This window comes from Rana temporaria, chromosome 9 (genome assembly GCF_905171775.1).
Source record: "Rana temporaria chromosome 9, aRanTem1.1, whole genome shotgun sequence".
Taxonomy (NCBI): Eukaryota; Metazoa; Chordata; class Amphibia; order Anura; family Ranidae; genus Rana; species Rana temporaria.
In genome coordinates this window covers 60,398,392-60,405,941 of record NC_053497.1, presented here as the reverse complement: position 1 = coordinate 60,405,941, position 7,550 = coordinate 60,398,392, and the positions used below count along the sequence as shown (strand labels likewise).

The window sequence follows — 7,550 nt, the reverse complement described above, 5'->3', positions numbered from 1 at the left end:
TGTAATATTCCAAGATATCCTGCAAAACATGAATTATCAGTAATGTCCCATCTCATGTAATTTATAATTATTATTTCTCAGTCATCCTATGCCCAAAAGGGGCACAGGATGACCCTAGACCCAAGAGTCATTAGTGACGCTGGCACAGGAGTACCCCACATCCTTCAAAAGTCTCTGGGTGTCCTGGGCCATTCTGTTACACATACCATGTAGTAACACAGCAGGATTCCCTCTTTATACAACTTAGTTTTTATTTTTTTACCGTAACGTAGATGTCACATGCATTGGTATCTTCTTTTATTAAAGTATTGCATTTTAACCTTGAGCCCTGGTTCACACTGGTGCGATTTGACATGTCAAATCAGCGGCATTTGCCGGCAATGGCACTGTCCTAATCGGTGCGACCCCACATCTGCGGCGCTGCACCAATTTCAAAAGGAAACTGCCCAGATGTCTCTGTAATCGCGGCTGAAATCAGGACAGACAAGCGGGAGTGAAATTGTGTGAGCTCAGCTGAACTCGCACGGCTTCATTCCCGCAGCCCAGTGTTAACCTGGGCTAAAATGTAATCTGCATGGGAATCATTGTGTTTTTATGGTCATATGGCAGTCTGCCAAGCACAGAAACAGAAGCTTACTAATGGGTATTAGCAGACTCTAAAAGCTGGGGGACCACTTCTCGTTTCTACACAAAAAGTCAGCAATGATATAGGTGATTTCCATTTTCCTAGGAAATCTATTGGGATTGGGAGTGGCACCTTTTTTCCACTATTGCAGTCATGAATCCCTCCTCATCTGATAAAATACACAGAGGGGAATTTACCAAGACTGGAAGGTGCATGTGCATGGCAACCAATCCGCTTCCAGCATTCATTTTCAAAGCTAAACTAAACAAGCTGACGTTGGAAGCTGATTGGTTAATAAGCACAGCTGTTCCAGATTCTGTCTGTCTAAATGAATTTCCCCCATAGAATTTAAAAACGGGAGGAGCCGCAATACCATATTTTACCAGCAGGGGGCTATATGTGAAATCTGATCAAATTTAAAAAAACACCAAATGCAGAAAGGATGGACACCTCTGGGTCAGTACAAAAAGGGTCCTGATGCAGGTGAAGAATTTCTGTTTATAACAAAAATCCTTAATAATAGGTATCCATGTGTAGGGCAGGCTATTAAATATTGTATACTTGCTGCGGTGATTGTACAATCTTTTAAGAAATGGAAGCTGTACAAGTTTAATACATCTATGCAGCATACACATCTGGAATTCTCTAAAGTTGCATTGTACTCAATAAAGTCTATCAATTTCTAGATAATCATTAATATGTGTGTTTTTTTAATGATCAATGAAAAGATTCTCAAAATCAACGGTCTATTATTGTGTCAGTCATCCAAACCAACACATTAATAAATGGACCCTTGAGTAATAAAGGCTTTACTTGATTTAACCGTCAATATGCTGACCTCTTTTGCAAATTGTTTATGCTTTGTCTATGAATCCCCCATCAATCTTGGCCTAATGTGACACTAAACTCTGGTTTTAAAAAAATCAACTTGGGTATATGTTTCTAACTCAAAAAAGTCCCTTCTTAACCACTTGCCGACCTGCCACCGTCATTTTACGGCGGCAGGTCGGCTCCCCTGTGCGAGAGCACGTAATATAACGTCGGCTCTCGCGCAGGCCACTAGGGGCGCGTGCGGGCCCTCCGCTCGCCCCCGACCCCGTGCCCGGCAGGCGCAATCGCCGCCGGGCACCCGCGATTGCTCGTTACAGAGCGTGGACCGGGAGCTGTGTGTGTAAACACACAGCTCCCGGTCCTGTCAGGGAGAGAAATGCTGATCTTCTGTTCATACAATGTATGAACAGAAGATCAATCATTTCCCCTAGTGAGTCCACCCCCCCCTACAGTTAGAACACACCCAGGGAACATACTTAACCCCTTCCCCGCCCCCTAGTGTTAACCCCTTTACTGCCAGTGGCATTTTTATAGTAATCAATGCATTTTTATAGCACTGATCGCTATAAAAATGCCAATGGTCCCAAAAATGTGTCAAAAGTGTCTAAAGTGTCCGCCATAATGTCGCAGTACCAAAAAAAAAATCGTTGATCGCTGCCATTACTAGTAAAAATAAAATATTAATAAAAATACCCCCTATTTGTAAACGCTATAAATTTTGCGCAAACCAATCAAACGCTTATTGCGATTTTTTTTTACGAAAAATATGTAGAAGAATACGTATCGGCCTAAACTGAGGGAAAAAAAAGTTTTTATATATATTTTTAGGGTGCCTTTAGGGTGCTAATAGAGAAGCCTAATTCCATTCCTGCCTGGGAAAAAGTCTAGTATCACTGTAATTTCTGTTTTTTCCAGCGAGTGGGAGGGGGGTATGGAATTTAACTCCGACTTGCACCCGTTCTTTATTATTTCTAATATGAACGGGCTTGAAGTAACATTGGTCCATTGTGGAAGGAAGTCCCCCAATCTTACTCCCACCGGGATGCACGAGTCACTTGGGTTTTGTGAAGGTCTGAGGAGGGTTGAATAAGATTCCTCCTCTTCCTCGCCCCTTATTTCCTGTCCAATGCTTCTTAGTGCTCCCCTCTATCTCCTGTTGGGTCTGTTGCCTGAAACCTTGAAAAAAAAAAACGTTTACCCTCTGGTTTTTTCTTCTTCTCTGGGGCCGAAAAAGGTGATCACCTGAAAAAGGTAATCCACAAAGCTTAAGCTTAGACGCTGCATCCCCTGTCCAAGCTTTCAGCCACACGGCCCTTCTTGCAGCGTTTACCAGTGCTGCTGATCGAGCTGCCAGCTTTACAGATTCTGCTGAAGCATCCGCTAAAAAGCTGTAAAGGAATCTTGCCTGGATGTGCCTGCAGAAATGTGGGATTGCAACTGCTTTAACCAGCATTCCAAGTTTCTAGCAACACAAGTGGCTGCAAGGGCTGGCTTAAGCCCAATGTAAGAGGCATCCCAAGCCCGTCTTAGCAACACATCACCCCTTTTATCCATGTCCGTCTTTTTAGAGACCTTGGCCAGAGGTGCATCCAACTTTGGAACCTTGTTCCAGGGATGGGTCGCATCTTTTTCAAAGGGAAATCTGCGCTTAAGGCTGCCTGAAAAGAATGGTCTCCTTTCAGGGTGATCCCACTCCAGCAAGAGCAATTCTACTAGAGATTTGTGCACAGGGAATGCCCTAGCCTTCTGTGCACTGGCCCTCTGATACATGAGGTTTTGCTTTGAAAGCTGTACCGACTCCTCTCTAATCTACAAAGTGTCGTAGATCGCTTTCAGTAAGTCCCCCACATCGTCCAGTGTCAATCTGTATCTGGACCCTTACTCTTACTCTCCCTCTAAATCATACCCTGAGTCTGCTTGAGAAGAGGAGAGCGACCTGTGTTCCCTTTCCCTGTCTTCGCTATCCTCTTGACTAGGCTCTGATAGGGGAGGCATGCTGGCTGCCCTGGATAGGGACATAGAGGGACCCTGCATCCTATCCATCATCCCCTTAAAAGATTGGAATGTGGAAGCAATTTCATCCTTAACGGACGAAAGGATCTTATGACAAGCAGTCATAGAATCCTCCTTGACCAGATTACTGACACATTCAGGGCGAACTGTTTTTTTCCAATTGGTACTCAGCTTTGTCGCACATACTGTACATCTTTTTCTGGGAGGCTGCATCTGGGCGTTGTCCTGAGCTTTAACCTAAAAGCCAAAAACAGAGAGACAATTGCCCATACGTGACTGCCTAAACCCACACCACCTCCGCGCTGCCCACAGCCTCTGCTGGGTCTTTATCATCCGTCGCGCCAAAGAGACCAGAACCTCGTCTCTGGGGGGCGCCCGCTGATGATGTCACTCCGCCGTAAGTTTACCGCACTTCCAGGATAGCCTTGAGACATGGAGCTCCCCAAGTTCCTACGTGCTCCCTTTCCGTCCAGCAGGAAACACAAAAAACTGAAGGGAAAGGCCTGGAGGACCACCTTTAAGGAATTTGGGTGTACGTGTTTCCTGTCCTGGAAGAAGGAGCCCTATGTCTCAGAGGCTGTCCTGCAAGAACCCATCTTTTCTGAGGGCAAAAGTACAGTAGGGAAAGGACACTAAGCGCCCAGAGGCGATTCAGTTCGCATGTGTTGCACTATATAAGTTTCTCACTCACTCACTCACTCAAGGTGAAAGGAGAAAACTGCCTCCTATTCATTACAATAGGTGCGGTGTGCTTGCGGGACTTTAGGAAAAGTCCTGCAAGCAGCATCTTTGGGGCAGTTCCCAAAACACCCATGCCAATGCATGGGCAGCACTCCAAATGCCCAAAAACTGGTGCAACACGGAAGTTTTTAACCCCCTTCTATGGGGTTAAAAGCGCCCCTCTAGCGGCCGAAAAGTGCCGCTTAAACAGCACTTTAGCGCTGACCAGGCCCTAGTGTGAAAGGGGTCTAAGAGCAAATGTACAAAATAAGTGGCACCCCACCCCAATCTATAACTGGCCTTTGCAGCTAGGTGCACATGAAACACACTTACCGACCAGCCAGCAAAACAACCATATTGAACCTGCCGAATGGTTTGCGTTAAAAGGGGTTTTGTTTGCACACATATGCATAAGATGCCATTGTTTAGGCCAAGGGACCTCAGTATATACTGCAGTCCCAACTCTAAATTTCCAAAGCCTCCATAGTAGGAGCACATATAAGAATGGATAGATTAAAGTGATATTAAAGTCTTTTTTTGTTTAAAAATACCAAACCTCTTATACTTACCTGCTTTGTGTAAATGTTTTGCACAGAGCTGCCCAGAGCCTCCTCTTCTTGGGTCCCTCGCCTGAGTTCCTTGCCCCCACAACAAGCAGCTTGCTATGGGGGCAACTGAGCAGATGCTCTGTGTGTCCATTCAAACACGGAGCCGTGGCCCAGCCCGGCTGTTCGCCTGGGCTGAGCCAAAGAAACATTGGCTGTTCGCCCGTTCACCGAATAGCGAACAATTTGGGGTGTTTGAAAGCTTTGGAACACCCTTTAAAAGTCTATGGGAGAAATCAAAAGTGCTAATTTTAAAGCGTATCTCCACTTTAAAGTGAAGTCGCGCTGATCGGCACCCTCCCCCCTCCGGTGTCACATTTGACACCTTTCAGGGGGGAGGGGGGTGCAGATACCTGTCTACAGACAGGTATCTGCACCCACTTCCGGCCCTACGATACGGGCAAAAGACGGGTTTTTTCCTTGCTTCCCGTCCGTCCCCCGTTGTATGCTGGGAACACTCGGCTCCCAGCACACAGCGGGAGCCAATCGGCGGGCGCAGCGCGACTCGCGCATGCGCCGTAGGGAACCGGGCAGTGAAGCCGGAGCGCTTCACTTCCTGGTTCCCTCACCGTGGATGGAGGGGGGAGCAGCAGGGTGATGAGCGATCGCTCGTCATCTGCTGCGATCGGCGCTGGACTCCAGGACAGGTAAGTGTCCTAATATTAAAAGTCAGCAGCTGCAGTATTTGTAGCTGCTGGCTTTTAATATATTTTTTTAGTGGCACATCCGCTTTAAGCAGTGATTTTAATAATGCTTAAAGTGAAACAATAAAAGTGAAATATTCCTTTAAATTTCATACCTGGGGGGGTGTCTATAGTATGCCTGTAAAGTAGTGCATGTTTCCCGTGTTTATAACAGTCTCTGCACAAAATGACATTTCTAAAGGAAAAAAGTCATTTAAAACTACTTGCGGCTATTCATGAATTGTCGGGCCCCGGCAATACAGATAAAAGTCATTTAAAAAAACGGCATGGGTTCCCCCCAATTCCATATTAGGCCATTCAGGTCTGGTATGGATTTAAAGAGGAACTCCGCACCAAAAAAAAAAAAAGACGTGGGGTTCCCCCCCAAAATCCATACCAGATCCTCATCCCAACACACAACCTGGCAGGCCGCAGGAAAAGAGGGGGGACGAGAGAGCGCCCCCCCTCCCTTCTGAACCGTACCAGGCCACATGCCCTCAACATGGGGAGGATGTCCCCATGTTGATGGGGGCAAGGGCAGCATCCCCACAACCCTTGACCGGTGGTTCAAGAGGGGGGCGCTCTCCCGTCCCCCCTCTTTTCCTGCAGCCTGCCAGGTTGCGTGCTCGGATAAGGGTCAAGTATTGATTTTTGGGGGGAACCCCATGCCATTTATTTTATTTTGGCACGGGGTTCCCCTTAAAATTCATACCAGACCCTTCAAGTTTTGAGGGGGACCCCTACGCCATTTTTTTAAGGCCCCTTTCACACTGGGGCGTTTTTCGAGCGTTATTGGAGAAAAGCCTCATCTGCAATCCCAATGTGCTGGTAAAGCACCGCTAAGACCCTAATGTTTTAGGGCGTTTTTGCAGTGCCTCAGTGTGAAAGGGTAAGGCATTTTTACAGCGCTTTCAATTCATTTCAATGGGGGCATTTTTGGAGCGTTTTTTTTTTCAGCGCCCAAAAGCTGCTTGCAGGACTTTTCTCAACTCCCCGCCAGTGCAACTCCTCAGTGTGAAAGGGCAAGGCGTTTTTACAGCACTTTCAATTCATTTCAATGGAGAGGGGCGTTTTTGGAGCGTTTTTTTCAAAAGCTGCTTGCAGGACTCAGTGTGAAAGGGTCCATTGAGATGCATGGAGAGCATTTTATGAGCGTTTTAATAGCGCTATTTTTAACGCTAAAACGCTGTAAAAACGCTTCAGTGTGAAAGGGGTCTAAGTCACCTTTTTGATAGATAAAAAGTGCATTTTATATACACTATATAGATCAGACCAAAATGAGGGACAAATGAGGAGGAAAGAAGGACAGAGGGACTTTGCTCCAAATCAGGCACAGTCCCTCACAACCAAAGACAGATGGGAGTTATGATACAAGGTCAGCATCTCCTAATAACGGCCATTTGTATGGAGTGGGGATTCTACACCTCACTCTTCTCTATCCTGGAACAGAAATGCTGACCAGCAGCCGAATGCCGCTCTATCCTCCTCATTCCACCGGCATCATTGTCTATAACGGGCCCCTCAGCCGCACCTGCCTCATTCAAAGCCCCTCAACCCAACCAGGCCCCGCCTCTTCCCTTTAATAGTGCCGCTAAACACACAGCGCCGCCCCTTTCTTCGCCCCGGCTTCCGCCCATCTCGTTTCCAGCTTTAGCTGTGATCCGGCCCCGCCTCCTTGTTTGTACTCGAAGGTGGCTGGCCCCGCCCACCCGGCTGCTCGCCGACAAGTGCTGCTGAGATGAGCGGAGCGCGTTCCCGCGAGATGCTGCAGCTGTGCTGAGCGGAGGTGAGGGGGAGCGCGCCCGGTGACAGGTTCACGGAGGGAGGAGGGGAAGGAGAGTGTGACTGGAATGGAAGAGGAGCGGAGAGCCGGGATGCGGCGAGGTAGGATGGAGAGTGTGTTATCCCCGGGGGAGAGGAGGGGGTCCTCTGCCCATTGTGTGTCTGAGAGGACTCCATCCGGTGCACCGCACACAATGGACTGTACAGGGGGCACCCAGTGCGACCCCCACAAGGTGCATGTCTGGTCATGGGTACCCCCCCCCCCTCATCCCGGTATATAGGAGGAGCAAC

The 7,550-nt window shown here is 47.7% G+C and overlaps 1 protein-coding gene across 2 annotated transcripts in view; it reads left to right on the top strand.

The window, feature by feature from the left end:
• Nucleotides 1-7,161: 7,161 nt before the first annotated feature.
• The window catches only part of LOC120913588 (SLAIN motif-containing protein-like), a 53,894-nt gene continuing 53,505 nt past the window's right edge, over nucleotides 7,162-7,550 (top strand). The window contains exon 1 of one of the 2 annotated variants that reach the window (XM_040323631.1): nucleotides 7,162-7,263. The gene's annotated coding sequence lies outside the window, so the exon portion shown is untranslated. The other variant, XM_040323633.1, reaches the window with a different exon arrangement.